This window comes from Acomys minous (genome assembly GCF_964271855.1).
Source record: "Acomys minous genome assembly, chromosome: 5".
NCBI lineage: Eukaryota > Metazoa > Chordata > Mammalia > Rodentia > Muridae > Acomys > Acomys minous.
The window spans coordinates 23,060,787-23,080,018 of NC_140494.1; the positions used below are offsets into that span (position 1 = coordinate 23,060,787).

At 42.6% G+C, this 19,232-nt stretch overlaps 1 protein-coding gene and 1 long non-coding RNA gene across 10 annotated transcripts in view; both read right to left on the reverse strand.

The window, feature by feature from the left end:
* Positions 1–19,232, reverse strand: part of ARHGAP21 (Rho GTPase activating protein 21) — a 127,654-nt gene that overhangs the window by 48,503 nt on the left and 59,919 nt on the right. The gene's annotated exons all lie outside the window — the stretch shown is intronic.
* Positions 14,957–17,851, reverse strand: LOC311598042. The gene is made up of 2 exons (XR_014779454.1): positions 15,909–17,851; positions 14,957–15,828 (listed from the first exon to the last, which is right to left on the reverse strand). It is a non-coding gene; the product is annotated as an uncharacterized lncRNA (long non-coding RNA).

The following is a 19,232-nucleotide window of genomic DNA, read 5'->3' on the forward strand; positions in this document are numbered from 1 at the left end:
TCACAGGATGCCTGAAGCCATGGAGGTAGGCAGAGGGTCACGGATGCTGGGATTTTCATTAGTGTTGATGGACGTTCTCCTAAATTCTACCTGTGTCTACTCTAATTCCTCTTTTTTAAGAAAAAACTGAGCCGGGCATGGTGGCGCACACCTTTAATCCCAGCACTCGGGAGGCAGAGGCAGGCCGACCGCTGTGAGTTTGAGGCCAGCCTGGTCTACAAAGTAAGTCCAGGACAGTCAAGGCTACACAGAGAAACCCTGTCTCAAAAAACAAAAAACAAGAAACAAAAAAACAAAAAAGAAAGAAAAGAAAAGAAAACTGCTTCCCAAGCATCCCTTAACCATAAGCAAGTCTCAGGAAGAATCTTACTCTTCTTCAGTTTCTATACTCTGGCTTTATATTGAGTTAAACAGTTGACTCATTAATTTTAGCAGTGCACACACAAACACACATTGGGGGGGGGGGCAGAGAGAGTCTGAAATTCTATTTAAACCTGAACTCAAATGTATCAAATTTAAAGTGTATATCAATCCAGGCATTGTGATGCATAACTATAATTTAAACCCTTTGGAGGTGGAGGGTAGGATCTTGCGTTTGAGGCCAGCCTAGCTACAGAGCAAAGCCTTGTCTCAGAGAAATGGAAGCATGGATGGATGGATAGATGGATGGATGGATGGGTGGGTGGGTGGATGGGTGGATGGATGGATGGAATGGTGGATGGATACATGGAAGGATGAATGGATGGATGGATGGAAGGATGGATGGATGGATGGATGGAAGGATGGATGGATGGATAGATGGTGGGAAGATTGCTCAGTGGGTAGAGTGCTTTTTGCTGTGCTGAGGACCTGAGTTTGGATCTCCACCACCCATGGGAAAAGGCAAGCATGACAGCACACTTATAACCAACCTAGACAAGTAGCTCTCAGGGGCTCATGGGTGGCTAGCCTAGCTGTAACTGTGAGCTCCAGGTTCAATGTGGTATCTGTCTCAGAAAACAAAGGTAGAAAGTGACAGAGGATGACACCCACATCCACACATGTACACACATGTGTACACAACACACACAAAATAAACAAAAATAAGAGAAAAGTAAATAAAATGTGTCATTCAATCTCATAGGTCATTAGCTCTTGTAGGTCCATTTCTGGATATACAAAACAAACCAAGACAAAAACTCACAAAACCCAATCATAAATTGTAATAATCCAAGAGGGAGAAGTATTTCTCCGCTTCCAGACAGATGCCTTGGTGATTCTTAGAAAGTCACCTTCATTTCCCTACCTATACTTGACCATCCCTTGACTTTTCGAAAACACATAGAACATGTTTTAAAGGTCAAGTATCTTACTCAAGTGTCTTTCCATTAACCTTCTCAAAAGACTTACTTTTAGCATATCCATGTAACTAAATCTTTGTCTTTGAAAAAAAATTAAGCAAATGAATGAAGCTTACATGGCTGCCAAAGGCTAACTGAAGTGACCGAGCTTGAACAAAAAGGCATGAAAAGCACAAGATAAACCGACTCAAAGCTCAGGAGTACATTTAAAATCAGAGAGCACATAAACTTTACAGTAACTTGATCAGTTGCAGCTTAAGTAAAAAGAATTAGTAATAAACTGGTAGAGGGTGCCATCCAATACTGAATGTCCAGAGGAGTTTGATTCTGAGTCCAGCATAATGGAGTATTTAAGAAAAATCTTAGGCCCTACAGTCAGAGCATATGTTTTGAAATCCCACCTTTACCATTTACTTTCCAAACAAGGGGCTAAATTTCATACGTGGTTTAATTGTTTATTTATTATGCACAGGTATGAAAGTAAAATTTAACTGAGCACTCTTTACTCTCCCTGGCAATCGTTATCGCCAAGTGATTTTTACATAACGTGTTTGTGTGTGCTAGCTGCTCGTCTGTCACAGCACACTCTGGGGCTCTGGATTCAGATGTTAACTGCTTCGCCGCCGCCCCCCCCTCAGAAAAGTGACTTTTGTAGGAGCAGTCCCTCACTTATACCAAAATGATACTGTGTAATCTTGTCTCCAAAATTATCCCTAATTGGTCAAATAAAGCTGCCTACACACCTGGGCAGGGAGGAAGTTAGGTAGGTGTGGCCAAGGTTCGCACACTTGGAGAAAGCAGAGGACCACTGGAAGAGCAGGGGAGGGGAAGGGAGTGAGACCTCTGTGGCTCAGCATGGAGAGAACTATGTGGCTGGGTCGATGTGGATGGAGGAAAGCAGATGAAAAGCAAGTGCACGTATTTATGGCGTATGGATGGAGGTAGCCCAGATATGCCAGAGCAATTGGCATAGGAAAACGGGAGATAAAGCACAGTTTACAAGGTTAATATCTGCCCAGGTAAAATAAGGCTTATTAAAAATCAATCAGGTATCTGTGTCTTTTATTGGTTGGCAGCTGGTTAAATAAAATAACCATAATAATTATAGGCTTTTATTAATAAGCATGGTGGCGCGCACACCTGTAATCCCAGCACTTGGGGAGGCAGAGGCAAATGGATCTCTGTGAATTCGAAGCCACACCGGTCTAAAAAGCGAGTCAAGGACAGCCAAAGCTACCCAGAGAAAACTCGTCTCAAAGAAACAAACAAGCAATAAACATTATTAGTAATTTATTATTTTCTACAACAGGTAACAACAGTAACTGTGCTTATCTGACAAAGCTGCAGTGGGAATTAAGAAAAAGGCATTTAATCTATATGACCGTGTTCATTCTACTGTAAACCAGGTTTACAGACAGAGTTTTCACACAGATCAAGATCAGCCACATTAGAGGACATCAAATTTACATCCCAGAAGGAAATCAGAACACACTGGGTGAGAAAATATCCATTAAACTCAACTGTCACATTAAAAGGAAGCTGAAGAACACAGTCCAAAAACTAAAAGTAAAAATAAAAACAGAAAGAGAGGCATAAAAGGTACAGGCACAAAATGTTCCACTGTCACTGTTATGAACTAGATTCCCGTCTCCAAAGACATCTCCAGAGTCAAGAGAGATGATTCCAACCTATAACAAAATTCTTTGAAGAATGCTAAAGCTGAAATCACCTGCAGCATTTAATTTCCTGGAAAAAAAATTTAAGTATAAAATACACAGAGCCAACAGATTATAAGGAAATAACTTCTGACCTATGCCAGTTACCAGAAACAACAGCAAACCAAAACAAATAACTAAGTGGGATTATATCAGACTAAAAAGATTCTGCATAGAATAATTAGAAATTATCATCGAAGTCAAGAAATATCCCACAGAATGAGAAGATACTGCAAGTTACACATCTGGGGGAAAATCCATAATCAAAATATTAACTATAAAAATTCAACAGCAAAAAAAAAAAAAAAAGAAAATCAACCCATTTTAAAATGGGCAACGGATATAAACAGACACTTCTCAGCAGACAAACAATAGTCAACACACAGTGAAAAAAAAATGTTCCATAATACTAAATAGCAGAGAAATGTAGATCAAAACCACGGTGGGCTAGAACCTCATCCCAGGCACAGTGGCTACCATGAGAAAGACAAAGGTAACAAATGCTGGCAAGGACCCGGAGAAAAGGAAGTCCTGTTCACTGCTGGTGGCACTGTGCAGTCATCCTGTTGTCTAAGGGTTTCTACTGCCGTGATAAAACACCATGGCCAAAAGCAACCTGGAAGGAGAGGGTTTAGTTCAGCTTACAGTGCTCAGGTCACTCTTTGCTACCAGGCCATAAAAACACTGAAGTAAGTCGGGGCAGAACTCAAGGCAAGAACTGGAGCAGAGGCCACGGAGGAGTGCTGCTGACAGGCTTGCTCACTGTCTCCCTGGGCTGCTTTCATACACAGCTTAATTAAGGCTACCTGTCCAAGGTGGTCACCATCCACAGTGGGATGGGATCTCCCACATCAACCATTAATCGATAAAACGCCAGGCAGAATTGACATTATGGAGGAATTTTCTCAATTAACAGTCCCTCTTCCAACAGGGGGAAGTGGAAAAATGTGGGAAGGTGTTAAGGAAGGAAAGTGTGAGATAAACACAGGGGGGAGGAAGGTAAAATAACAGTAACGATGTCTGAAAAGGTCATTAGAAATCATACTATTATCTACCTAAAATACACACACACACACACACACACACACACACACACACACACACATTGCTTAAATGAAATTATGCCAGTTGGGCTGATAATGCTCTTCTCAAAAGCCATAGACTATTTAACAAAACCAGGAAGGCATAAGAAGCCTTCTTCTGGGTCCCAAAACATTATAGGCTACAGCTGTTGCCCTTGGCTGCCTCCCAGAGGTGAAAGGTAAGTCCCTATTGCTAAGACACCACACACTTCAGACACAACATCCAGAAGACCTGGGCAGGACCTGACCTCAGTGTCTCCTCCCTGAGGACTAGCACTCAAGATACCAAAAGGTGTCATACGAGCTTCCAAAGGGGAGAAGTAACCAACAGTCCTCCCAGCTATGCATGATGCTCATAAACCACAGCCACCAGCATGGCATGGTAATGCTACAGGTGTAACAGCGGCACGCATACCGTGGCAGGAACCAGCAGCTCTGTAACTGGACATAAGGCCAAATCAACAAGCTGCAAGTCATGCCTGGTACTAGAAATTTATCCACCTACCTTGGGCCAGTGAAATCATGGATCTAGGAGGAGAATCTATTGCCTGCCACCTTACTAAGTCGGCATCATCCCTGACTACATTTTACATATTTTTCCTTACTTATATCCACAGATAAGTGCTCGTTCTTCATCAAGGAAATTTCTCTTTGCAACAGATGGAGATCATTACAGAAAACTAAAGCTGATCAAAATGCAGATTTGTGAGGCTCAGTTCCAAAGGATACATCTGCAAACCTACTCCTACACATAGGCTAAGGATCACTGCCGAAGAAGGGCAGAAAGACCATTAGGAGCCAGAGAACAGGATGTTCGCTGTGAGATCCTGTCTCCTAGGAATGTCAGAGAAGCCACACCCATGAAGCCTCACTATCGTGAACACCTAAACCTGAGCGGACGGACAACACCAACAGACGTGCTAACACGGAAGGGGGAAACTCACGAGTCCTCAACTGCAGACCAAGAGTTACAGGCAACTAAGGAATGCTCAGAGTGGGAGAACCAGGTTTCCCCAGCCAAGGGGCCCCAGCTGGCTATGCAATACCAAAAGGTCTGTACTGAAAACATACACAAACAAGTAACACCGAGGGACTTGGCAGGTTGTATTTATGTATTAGAAAGAAATACACACACACACACACACACACACACACACACACACACACACACACCAAAACAACGACAACAACTGCTACCAAAGAAAAAGAAGCCATGAATTTGAGGGAGAACAGGGAGGCGGGTGTACAGGAGACGCTGAAGGGGAGAAAGGGAAAGGGGAAATGATGTGATTATATTATAATCTCAAAACAAATAAAAAATAGAAGTAATATTTATAGTTTAGCTTATAAAAAAATGTAAATTCTTTTTGTGTACTCATTTTCTTCACATAGTTTTTTTTAGCTATAAAGAAAATTTAAGACTAGGAATTTACAAAAGAGATCACTAGTTGTCCTTTCAAGGAACGGTCACGTCTGCGATTATCTGACCCTATTGAAATATAAACTTCTTTACTTGGTTGTTTCTCAAAACTCAGATAAATGCAAATAATGAATAACTTTTATATATAATTTGTATATGTGCATGTATATAATAATATCATGAATAATGAAAATAATGAATAGTTGTTTATAATTTGTACATACACATGCATATGTGTGTGTGTATATATATATATGTATATATATATATTTGTGTGTATACACACACACACACCCAAATTAGTTGAGACTAATAGATCACAGCAGATTATTGATCAATGAATGAACGTTTTACACATTGACCAAAAAAGAGGAGGACGAGTCCCTCTTCCCAGATGGCTCTAGCATGTGTCAAGTTGACATAAAACTAACCAACACATCAACCATTTTACCAAAAACAGTATGAAGCTTCCTCAAAAACAAAACAAAAAAACACAGTCTAACGGACTCCTGCTTCTGGTCATACAGCCCAATGAAAGCAATGGATGAGGCACCATGCTTCATTGCTGGCTCTACTCTGTAGCTCAGGTTGCCCAGGAATGCACCAGTAGGCTGATCTACAACTTACAGCAACTCTCCTGTCTCAGACTCTCAAGAGCTGGCATTACAGCTGGTTACCACATCCAGCTAAAGAAGCCATCTTAATCTTAAGACCCTAACAGAGACACACTGCCTAATGTTTAAAATATGCATATATTATGTAATTAAACATTAAAATACTATTGCAGATCATAAGCCTTTTTTTTTCTTTTTTTCTTTTGTGGTAAGGGCAAAACAACACGGGGGCAAGGGGCCAGGGAGGATGTAATTTATTACATCTCTACATTCTACTCAGGACACATTCATTTTCATAACACTTGTTGGAACAGTCAAGTCCTATCTCCCAATCTGCAGATCTGACACCTTTAAGAGTTCCTGATCTCAAGTTATAATAATCTCTGAACGGGGTCCAGGTGTGACCTGTCTGTTTCAACTGCAATTACATATACTATAAACAAATATATACCCCCCCCCCCCCCGCCTTTTGCAACCTGGCCTTTAAGTAATAAAGTGAAATAAGGACATCTGTTTAGAACTTAAAAAGCAAACTATGTTTGAAGCTGCTCATGCTAATTTTTTCAAACCAGACACATCCAAATTTTTCAAGCTCTTTTTGCCATGGAAATGTTTCATACACTGGGAACCAGAGAAGCTGACAGCATGAACCCCAGGATCCTACGTAAAGAACCAGGGACATCTTGTTTCGTTTAAGCCCACTCACATCCTCCTAAGGCTTTTTCAGTTAAATCTCAGGCGTCGGTTAATTCACAAATACTATAAATCCTTCGGCAGGCATAGCCAAGAGGTAAGAGCTTTAGTGTTAACTTACAGGCAGAAGGAAAGCACCTCAATGGGTCTCTGTAGTACGGCGTCTCTGCACGATGTGGCTTCTCACATAAGCTGAGCACACACCACAATCTTTATCACCTTAAATATCTGCTTAACATTAAGGAGTGCCACAGACCCCAAAGCCATGACACCAATTCAGGAAGGTTTCACATGTGAAAAAATCACAAGACAACCCCATGTTACGCTTATAAGCAAGTTTCCGATTCCTGTGGATCGGGTTGGCTATATATTAAAATTCAGTGAGTTTATGGTGGATCTGTTCAGCTGTATACTCAAATTAAGTAGATTTATAGGTGTTATTAAAGCTATATATTCAAATTCTGTGAGTTTATAGAAAAGAAAAAACGCCACATGAAAATCTCAAGTATACAGAATGGTTCCTGGCACGTAACGGATGCCCAATAAATACCGTATGTCTAATTCAAAATGTCACCCTGGAAAATGCCAACAGTAAAAACAGCCTGAAGCACGTCTGAGGGCGGGCAACAGTGAGCTGTGTTAGGGTATAACCACTAGGTGTCAGGAGTGAATCAGTGCAGGGGCAGGGCGGGCAACAGAGAGCAGTGTGAGTGTACCACCACTAGGTGGCAGGCGTGATTCAAAAAGTTTCAGTGCTGTGGCCAAGCAGACACTGTGGGAGCAATTTATCATCCAACAAATACCTCCCCAACCTCAGGTTGATTCCCTTCAATGAACCGTCCCACGACTGCCTTCCAGAGTACTTGAAGTTCACACAATGTGAGTGTTCTCCCTTAAGTTTTAGGAGTTTCATAAATCACGTGTCATGTCTAAGAGTCACAGCCGTGTTGTTCTTGCTGTGCTGGACTATAATTTCTCTGACAACCCAGACAAACTTGCTACAACACTCTTAAATCATAAGCAGCAACCTCCCATCTCTGATTTTGCCACTGCTCAACCCCCTGACCAATTAGTAAGCTTGCTCTTCAGTCTTGTCCAGACCTTCCTTTGTGCACTCTCTACTCTTCAGAGCTGCCAGCCTCCCTCAAAAACTCCTTCTAAGATCACCGACGGACCCACACTTCACCAAAACTTAGCAGCATCAACCTCCTTCCTCCCCCGCCCCCCCCCCCCCCGTGACCTTTCAAAGCATACAATTTGCCAATCTAACTACAGAGAATGCCAACCACACGGCAACCCAGCCCCCAGTTCTTGGCCTGTTAGCGCAGCTGAATGAATCTAACTGACATAGTGAGTTACTTTCTAAGTTCAAAAGGTTCCTGCTGAAGCTCAGGAAAGGGCTCTTGCTGCGTTTCAACTCCTGTCCCTTGAAGCAGCTCTTAGACTTCGGGGTAACTTTAACCTGCGCTCCCTGCAGTGCAGGTCACACTGGATCTGTCCCGTTTCTCTGCACTTCTGGTGCTCTTCTCCTCCTTCCCCCCACTATGCTCGGTTTTCATTTTGAGGGGTTTTTCTCCTGTGTCATTTAAGGATTTAGTCCTCACAGCCTTTGTCGGGGCCTTGATCCATAGCTAGAGCTTCCCACACACTTCTTTCTGTCACCCCTACAGCATCTCCCAGACGTTCCCTCCTCTTCCTTCCATTTGGCTGGGGGGGGGGGGACTGTGTGCCTCTCTCCTAGGGTACATCTTCACCAGGGCTCCTCCCTAAACCCTTATGTTGCAGAGTTTTCTGTATGAACAGACATCCCCAGGACAGACATACAAACTCACCACCATCCACCACTGTCCCTGAGCATGTCCCAGCTCTTGAATGCTTGCTTTCCTCATCCACCTGTCAACTCTACTGTCCTCTGTAACTTTAATAATTTTTTTCCCTAAAACTTTCTATTTGTCAGAAGGTATTTTTTGGTCGCTATCCTAAGGCATCCTCTACTACAAATAAAGTTTCTCACTGGCACCACCTATTTACCAACAAAGCACAGACTCTGGCTGTCCTCAGTCTTTTGATTTGTCTTTCTCTGGCCACTATTAGACATTATCTCCCCTGGTCCCACCTTTACCTGTGTCTCCATGCTCTCTGGATTTTTTTTTTTTCCTTTTCTTTTCTTTTCTTTAACACCAGGACCTATTCCAGCATATCTGCTGAGGGCTGCTAAGTGGCCATTCCTCTACCTAAGAACTCCAGAGGAGATTCCAGCAGCATAGGAAAAGCACCTTCTCCCAAACTGGACCCTGCTCACTGGGGACAGGGACGTGTTTCTCCCTCTAGCATCCTTTGGTGAGTGGAGTGTTCATCTATTCAGTCACCTGGAAAAGCTAAGCATGACTCTCCACATGTCAGTAACCCACAGCTAATAACACACAGTCTATCCTGCCCTGCACCCATTACTTGCCATGTCTCAGAAGTCTCTCCTGGCGTGCTGCCTTCCCCTTCTGTTCATCAACAGTCTAATGAACGTCCTGCGAACCCTTCTCTGGCAGTAAAATGATTTCCTTTGCCACAATCCTATAACAATTGAACATACTTTTGTTTCTATACTTTAAAAATTAAAATCAGAGTGTCATGTCTGTGAATTTGTGGGTCTGTATATTTCTAATAAATGTATGGCAGAAACTATTTTGAGTTTGAAGAAGAAGAGGAGGAGGAGGAGGAGGAGAGGAGAACCAAAAATCTTTGCCCTATCTGTCAACTGGGGGTGGGGGAGAAGGCTTTAGTGTGAGGTGATGTTATGGAGAACACTACAGAGAGAGAAAGAAAGTGAGTGTGAATGGCAGGCTGTTTGTATTAAACAGTCCAGGAAGTCCACTGTATCAGGTGACATTTGATCAACACTCTGAGGGAAGTGAGGCTAGAGGCCACGTTGCTTCCTTCCATGCAATCAGCTTACTGTCTGGCTCCTGGTGCAGACCGAACAGATGTTTGCTAAGTGAATGAACAAACAAGAAACGTACTTCTTAGTTTAAAGCACTCAGCTTTTAGCTGCAAATATTTCTGTTCTGTTTTTATGCCACAGAGGAAGGTATCCCCTGAACATCAAAAGCAGGAGCTGAAATCCCCACAATTAACTTTTATTAAGTTAGGAATCACATACTTTCTGTGTAGGCTAGCTGGAAACGGGGCAATCCAGCAGGGTGGTGCCTGTAATCAGGGCCACAAGTTATGGAGCAACTAGGAAAAGACAGCTTAAAATCACTCCACTATAGGGCTGCCCACACAACATTGCTAAGACAAAGTCTCCACAGAGCTCAGAACCAGGCTCAGACACTGCTCACACACTAATTCTTTCACAATTACACACCTCTGACGAATACTGTGGGTCAGTACTCTCTGAAGCTATCTTTCACGTTTAATAAAGTACTTAGAACTCTTAAACAGACTTTGAAATTGTACCTAATTTTTAGACCAAGTTACCTTCATGTATTATGTTTTTCAGATCTTAAAGTCTACTTCTAAAAAGGGGATTTCTGACATCTGTTTCAATCCAGCTCAACTCCTTTCACTATAGACTATCATTCATTATTATTAAGTAATATCAAGATTTCCTTTTAAACTTTTTACCTGCCAGTTTATTTTACAGAGAGTAAGTTTCTATGTAAGTCCAAGAGTTCCCTATTTTTGTTATTTTCTCAATACACATACTTACTGAAATATGGTTTCTAAATCACTACATACCATTCACCTTGCACTACAGGGACTATGGGGAGTGAGAAGGGAGCCACAGAACTAGTTTTCTCCACCCAGCAGCAAACACAGACTGACATACCAAACTCTACGTCATGGGTAACAGTCTCATAGGAAGCACCATGGTAGCCACCGCAACAGGTGTCAGTGTCCTTCCCTTTACTGAATGGCCATAGGTGCACATAAGCCCCTTCTGTGTGCCAGGCACCTACTCACTGACAATTCAGCCATAAGGTGTTTCCTAGCCTTCATAACCTTTACTCTGGGAAGAATACATAGAAATCATTTCAAAAACATGCTGATAGCTAAGTGGGTGGATTTGTAGCCAGTGCCTGACTGGGGAGGCTGAGGCAGGAGAACCATTTGAGACCCAGAGTTCAAGAGCAGCCAAGTCAACACAAAGAGATCCTGAGTCTATGGGGGATGGGGGAGGGTCAGGGGGAGGTGAGCACAGAGGAGGGAAGAGGGGAAGCCCATTCTGAACAACTAGGCAGTTTGCTCTGCATAATCTAATGACTAGCTTTTGCTTCTCATTTCCCAGTATTGAACTTGTGCTAGCGCCATAGTTTCTCTGAACTGGTAAATCAGGAGGCAGGAATTTTCACCTATCTCAGCACAGACATGAGCATTCACCAGACTGTCTCCATGAGCAGGGATTTTCCAGTGTCTTACTAATGAGCGTGTCTTCTCGCTCTTAATAACTGGGAAACATTACCTACAAAAGAGCCCTTCAAAAAACTGGGGCTAGCTATCACCTTTCCATTAGCTTCTTTATTTTAAGCAAAAATATGAAAATGTAGTTATTTTTTTAAATGAAAATAGTTAATTCAATCCCCGGGGGGGAGGGACATAGACAGCGATGAGACGTGAGGAAGACTGTCCACAGTCACAGAAGCTCCATCGACTCCACCCAACATGAGAGCCCTCAGCTACGCTCACTGTAGTAAAATGGCTGAGAATTAGGGGTATGGAGAAAAGCAGTAACAGTGTGTGTGTGTGTATGAGAGAGAGAGAGAGAGAGAGAGAGAGAGAGAGAGAGAGAGAGAGAGAGAGAGCTGCCAAAAAGGTGAGAGAGAGAGAGAGAGTGCTGCCAAAAAGGTGAGAGAGAGAGAGAGAGAGAGAGAGAGAGAGAGAGAGAGCTGCCAAAATGAGAGAGAGAGAGAGAGAGAGAGAGCTGCCAAAAATGTAAGTCAAATAAGAGGAAAGTTGTGTCTCCAAGATTACTGAAGAATATACAAAACAAAAAGGGAGGCAAAGCATTTCATTAAATAAAAACTGAATTTCAACACAGCACAGCCATCATATGCAGGCAGTACGGAGATAAGTAGAGTTTCCAAGCTAAATATTAAAGAATGAAAATCTATTACTTAACTTATCAAGTAGAAAGTATGAAGGAAAAATGGCTTTAATCTCAAAACATGAATTCGTAGGAACATCTGAATCAAAATTCCTACAACAAAGATTAAATAAGGGGCTGGAGAGGTAACTTTACAGTTAAGAGCCCTGGCTGCTCTTCCCGAGGACAGGGGTTCAAATCTCAAGACCTATGTGACAACTAACAACCACTATAACTCCGTTCCAGGGCAATGATTCTCAACCTGCGGTCACAACCCCTTTCACAGGGGTCGCATATCAGCTATCCTGCAGTATCAGATATTTACACTACGATTCATAATAGTAGCAAATGTATAGTTATGAAGTATCATCAAAAATAACTGTACAGCTGAAGGTCACCACATCATGAGGAAGTGTAGTAAAGGGTCGTAGCATTAGGAATTGCATTAAGAGGTCACAGCAACATGACAGGTGTTGAAAAACACTGTTCCAATACCCTCTTCTGGCCAATATGCGTACCAGGCATGAAAGTGGTGTACAGAGACATGCATGTAGGCAAAACACTCATACACATAAAACAAAATAAAAATTTAAAAGATTAAACAAAAAAATGTTCATTAGCTATAAACAAAAGTTTCTAAATATGTATAGTAAAGCGGGCTTCATGGTCAACTGTTTCTCACATGGGCAACACAGGAAAGCTAGACAAGGTAAAGAGCTTCACAGCGCCCAAGGGCTGCGAGAGAAGCAAGGTGTTGAGGCCCAGCCAACAAAGCAGGCAGGATGCAGAGCATCAAATGCCATCAGCTGGGATGGAGCCCGAGAGCCCAGCCTGTGGAGGAGGCTACTGTGCCAGCATCCCTCTGAGAACCTTCTGCAGGTAGCTGCCCGCCAACCATCTGAACATCGCCGTGTCCACACTAATCTGCATGTCCCCACTGCTACCCAAAGTGAGGTTCTTCAAGAAGATTGCTCCCCAACTCCTCCACTGCTCACTGCCCTGAGCCTTCCTCAGATACAGACTGCAGTCTGAGGCTTTTACTAACAAATCTTTCCTTCACCTTTTCCAGATCCAAAGCAGTCCACCTTGTCCCACTCCTCTTCAGTCATTTGTCCATGACAATCATTTCCCCTGCTAACTCCTACGAGCTGCCACTGCTCCCTGTCTGCTGAACCCAATACAGTCACTGCGCAGAGAAGGAAGAACCAGACAGGCATGACGGTGAGCACACAGTACAAACAAGCTTGGTTTGGTTCAGTAATACAAGGTTGGTTTAACATCAAAAACTCCAATCAATATATAGTCACTGTATCAAAAGATGAACCAAGAAAAACCAAAGGGTTATCCCAAAAGACGCAGAGCAATTAATCTGAGACACACACTACAAGATTCAAGGGCTTTTTTTTTTTTTTTAAGGGGTTGTTTGTCTGTTTGCCTGCCTGCTTGCTTTGTTTCTTTTTGAGATAGGGTCTCAATGTGCATCCTTGGTTCTCCTGGACTCACTATGTGATCGAGGAAGGGTCTCTAGCCTGGTCAACAGTGGTGGACATGCTCTGGCGGGCCTTGCCCTTCTCCCCATTCCCTCTGCCTTGCTAAAAACTGTTAGATTATACTCCTAAGGCTAGCCAGAAAGGTCCATTCCCTTATTTGGGCCCCTTTCTCCTCCTGAGGCTGACCACCAAGGCCTAACAATCAAAGTACTGAAGTCCAGCAATCAAAGGCCCCCTTTGGCTTACCTAATTAAGATGTCCAATTAAAATTAAACACCTCATCCTAATACGGAGTTTCTCTTTTCCTTCACAAACTGCCATTTTCCTAAGGGCCATGTCTGTCTCCTCTCTATCTGGAGGCCATCCTTCTCCCTTGTTCCTTTGCCCTCCTTGCCCTGTCTCGGTCTCTTATTCCCTGCTCTCTGTCCCTCTGGGGCAAATGAACCTCCTTTGTGCTGAGAACTTGGTCTTAGGGGTCCTGAGTGGACACTGATCTCGTATAGTCCAGGCTGGCCTTGAACTCACAGATGCACCTGCCTCTACCTCCTGAAGTCAAGGTAGGCTTTTTTGTTTGTTTGTTTTATTTTTTTTTAAATATAGAAAATTTCCTTTTTTTGTTTTTTGTTTTTTAATCATTTATTTTTATTTTATGTCACTGGTGGTTTGCCTGCATGTATGTCTGTGTGAGGATGTCGGATTCTGGGGTTACAGACAGTTGTCAGCTGCCATGTAGGTGTTGGGATTTGAACTCAGGTCTTGTGGAAGAATAGTCAGTGCTCTTAACCACTGAGACACCCCTCCAGAGTAATACATAGGCAATAAAAATTCTAGCAATTGAATAGCCAGGTTTTTTTTTTCTTTTCTTTTTTTTTCTTTCTCTCCCCCCCCCTCCCTTTCCTTTCCTTTTCTTTTCATGGGTTTAATCTGGAGCCCCATGCATGCTGGATCAGTGACAACGCACTGAGTACCTCAGCCCAAGCAAGGCATCTTGAACAAATGAAGGGTACATTACAGGATAGAATCACTTACCAAGCCACCCCAATCAAAAGCAGTGTTGTCTTGATGCAAATAAAATGACCAATGGGCAGGGCGGTAGTTCTCTGTGAGTTTGAGGACAGCCTGGTCTACAGAGCTGATCTACAGAGGTCTAGGACAGCTAGGACCACACTGAGAAACCATGTCCCTCAAAATCGTAAAGACCAATGGAACAGAATAACACGTATGATGTGTGTTATGAAAAACCAGATAAATATCTAGGGCTTTGTAAATACCTATAGTCTCTGTTGTGTTTTCTTCCCCCCCCCCCCCCTTTTTTTGGTTGTTGGTTTTTGTTTTGTTTTGTTCTTTTCAAGACAGGGTTTCTCTGTGTAGCCTTGGCTGTCCTGAACTCGCTTTGTAGACCAGGCTGGCCTTGAACTCACAGCGATCCACCTGCCTCTGCCTCCCGAGTGCTGGGCTTAAATGCGTGCGCCACCACCGCCAGGCCTTTTTTCTTTTTAATCAAACCTTTAATAATGTAAAAACATTCTTGGTTTGGAAGCTATATAATGACAAGCCAACTCCCAGGGTAGAGCAAAGTTCACGCCACACCAACACTGAGAGTGACACTGTAAGCAAGGAAGTTTCCACTACACTGTAACCACAAAGGTATAGCCTTTACACTAACTCCCATGGAAATAAAAATAAATAGCCTAAGAAAAAACTCTTCTTGGTCTCAAACCAGACACCAAAATAATAATGATAGGCAAACTGCAGTTTTGATTGTGATTAATGAATCAAAACAGCATCTTAAAGACATACAGTGTCGTGGGGCTGGAGAGATGGTTAAGAGGTTAAGAGCATTGACTGCTCTTCCAAAGGTCCTGAGTTCAATTCTCAGCACCCATATGGTGGTGGCTCACAACCATCTATAATGAAATCTGGTGCCCTCTTCTGACCTGCAGGCATTACATGCAGGCAGAGCATTGTATACATAATAAATAAATTTTTACAAAAAAGATACACAGTGGTGTATCTGCATGTCCACAGATACAGCAAAATTATTAAAGAGAACTCATAGTACTAAAAACAAGCATCACTCATTCAGACTACATTAAAATAAGAACCTCATCAGAGTAAGAATTTGAGAGGCAAGGTCAATGGACCTGCACTATATTTACATAGCTACCAAGTCCCCCATTTGGAATACTCAAAGAAGGCCTAGAGGTACATAATTTAAATGAACTTGTAATCAATTTTGTCTTCTGGAAAATGTAAATTAAAACTATAACCCATACCACTGTCTACACCAACTACAATGACCAAAATCTGAAAAAAGATTAACATGCAGTCAGCAGAGTGCCACTCCAGAGCGACTGGAGTGCTCCCTCCTGCTAGTGTGCACACCGGCAGCACCTGTGTGCTCCTATGACTCAGCAGTGCCACTCCAGACCGACTGGAGTGCTCCCTCCTGCTAGCGTGCACACCGGCAGCACCTGTGTGTTCCTGTGACTCAGCAGTGCCACTCCTACATATGCATTCCTCTGGATTCAAAGCAGGTCAATGAAGGTTCATAGCTGTGTTGTTCAAAGCAGTCCAACACTAAACAAATCGACATATTCTTTAAGTCATCTATTGAGATGTAACTATAAGTTACAACTAAGATAAAATACATTCAGTGGAAGGTTTAATCAGTTTAACAAATGTATATTCCCAGATAAGCATCGGCATAACCTGAATATGGTGTTCCCTCGGGCTGAGGACACAGTTCCATCTACGGGACTTGCCAAGTGCACAACCATAGCTTCCACAAGCAGCACAGAAAACAGTCTTTGTTTTCTTCCCAGCCAATTCAACCTGGCTCACCTGAGTTTACGTCTGTCCTCGGCTTTTTTTTTCACTCATTGGAAAGCTTTTAACAAAAGCACGGGCAACAAAATAAAAAGTAGATGAACTACTAAATACTACTCCAAAACATTTGCTCATTATCAGGAGAGTGAAGTGACAGCGTGGGCAATAAGAGAAATTTCTTCACCGGCCGTGGTGGCGCATGCCTTTAATCCCAGCACTTGGGAAGCAGAGGCAGGAAGATTGCTGTGAGTTCGAGGCCAGCCTGGTCTACAAAGCGAGTCCAGGATAGCCAAGGCTACACACAGAAACCCTGTCTTGAAAAACAAGAGAGAGAGAGAGAGAGAGAGAGAGAGAGAGAGAGGGAGAGACAGACAGACAGACAGACACAGAGAGAGATACTTTTAACCCCTCCTCTAAAAAACAGGGGAAAAAAAACAAGAAAAATCTCAAACACAAACAAAGCATACAAAATGAGAAAAGTAGATCCAAACCACGCATTGAGAGTGCAGAATCCACATATAAAGAACTACAAATGAATTACAAACACAAGCTCATTTTACAAATGGGCAACAAGGGCCAGAGAGATGGCTGGGTGGTTAACAGCACTGTTTCCAAGCACCCACATGGTAGCTTACAACCACCTGTAACTGCAGCCCCACCCTGTTCTGACTTCCTCAAGTACCAGGCACAAATAAACATGGTGCACAGACATACATGCAGGCAAAATGCCCATATACATACAAAAATAAAATAATACTTTAAAAATAAACAAAAATGAGCAATGGACATCAACAGGTATTTCTCCAAATAGTTTACACAAATGGCCAAGATGTACACAAGGAAGATGCCTAAAGCGCTTAATCAGTTAAGGAATGCAAGTCAAACCACAATGAGATCTCACTTCACACCCATTAGGTTGGCTCTAATACAAAACCAGAAAAGAATACTTGTTAGAGAGAATATAGAGAAATGAAGACCTTCCTGCGCTGCCTGAAAATATGGAAATGCTGAGTAGAAAACAGTATGACCAGCAACTGCACTCCTAAGAATTCTTCCCGAACAACTGTGGCTGTGGCTCCAACCACAACAGCTATAGGGGGGAAAAAGTCCAAATGTCCATCAATGAGTAAATGGATAAACAGGGTGTGTGTGTGTGTGTGTGTGTGTGTGCGCGCGCGCGCGAGCAGAAAGATGCAGATGTGAAACATTCCAGCCATAAAAGTTAAGTGCTAATACATACTACACAGACTTTCCTTATTATCTCATAAAAATGACAGAAAATAATTCCATACATCAACAATATAACTGACTCAACAGGAAAAGCCAATTTAGACATGAAGGCAAATAAATATGCCTTGTTCTTAAGCAGAGGCTCAACAAACAAAAGCTAGACTGTAAGGATGAGAAGAATTAAAGGACATGTGTGAAATGCTACTCTGCACAAGCCAAAGCTGCTCCTGAAGCTCAACGCACCATCTGCTAACAGTGTGGGCAATCCAGGAGAGCACAGCCCTTCCTCTCCTGAGAGGCCAGGGCAGGAACCGAGAGCAAACTCCAGAAGCCGACTGCTCCACCTCTTGCTGCTTACTTAAATCTCGATTCCATCACCTAGAACTAGGGACCACACCCGGACCCACCCTGGAAAGCCTCGGTGAGGATTAAGGACTTAAGCCGAAGAACAGTGCTGTCACCACCACTGCTGCCCATCGACCATGTCACCATCACTGTCCTACTTCCTAGAGTGCACTTAAGACTAAGACACGCACGGCTGTTCCACTGAGCGGGACTAAAAGTTAACGGGACATACGCAACTAACTAATACACCCAGTTAAATTAATTTAAAAAACAAAACAAAAAAACAACCCCAGCTAAGTATGTCTCCTCTAGGGCTCAGCTGGTGCCAGAGAACAACTCTCTCCTCTGCATCTGGCCTATCCTGGGTCTTGCCAATGCTGGAACACGTTAGTACACAGAGCTAGCTATTCAGTCACAGATGTCAAAATTGAGACAGTTTACACAACTACCAGGTGCCCGCCCCATTGTTAACATGCTAGGGGGAAAAAACGGAAATAGAACGGAACTAAGAAAGGGAAATAATAGCAACAGTCAGCCTTAGCCCCATGTGGTTAAGAGTGTTTACTCTAGAACTTTAAAGGACAGTGAGTGTCAACATGATATCAATTGTCCATGACAGCTATTCTCTCCAAAATATACTGTTTATATGGTCTTCTCTTGTATTAAAACACTGTACAGAACACTAAAAAATGTAAAATAAAATTTTTAAACATAAAATAACACCCCCCAAAAAACCATAAAAACAAAAGCTGGATAAATTTAATTATTAGAAAATTAAGTGCCAAAAGAGATTTCACTAAATAGCTGAAAGGAAAACATATGAAGCAAAGCCTTTAATTGCTTTACAGCATCTTGGCATTACCACAGGGTCTCTTAGGCATTATAATACAAATCTGGCCATTATCTTTTCTCATGTGATGCTACACTTTGACTCTGAGCACCACACTGGAGGCTGGGATTCTATTACACCAAACAAAATTGACATGGAAGAGTTTCATAATCTCAACAGTCTTGGAAACACATTTTAAAAGAAAACAAGACTGAAATAAAAAATCATAACATTGCACTGAATTAAAGCAGTAAATAGTACACAAGCCACCTCTGATGAGGGTGCACTCAAAACACTGATCTATAAGTAACTGTTCCAAAGCAGGAAGTTTCTTTTTGTACAGAACACACCCCAATGGACAACTAGTTTCGCTGAAATAAATAGTATTCCTATGCCTGGGCTAAAGAGGCTCTGTGGAACAGCCTGTGGCCCAGCCCTGAACAGCAGAAGTCCTATCAGGCAGGCAGAGCCCAGGAGACTTCTCCAGCTCAGGAAATTATTATTATTTTTTAAAGGCCCACAGATAGCCAGCTATTCAGAATGTCATGGTGAGTAAAGTCTGCTT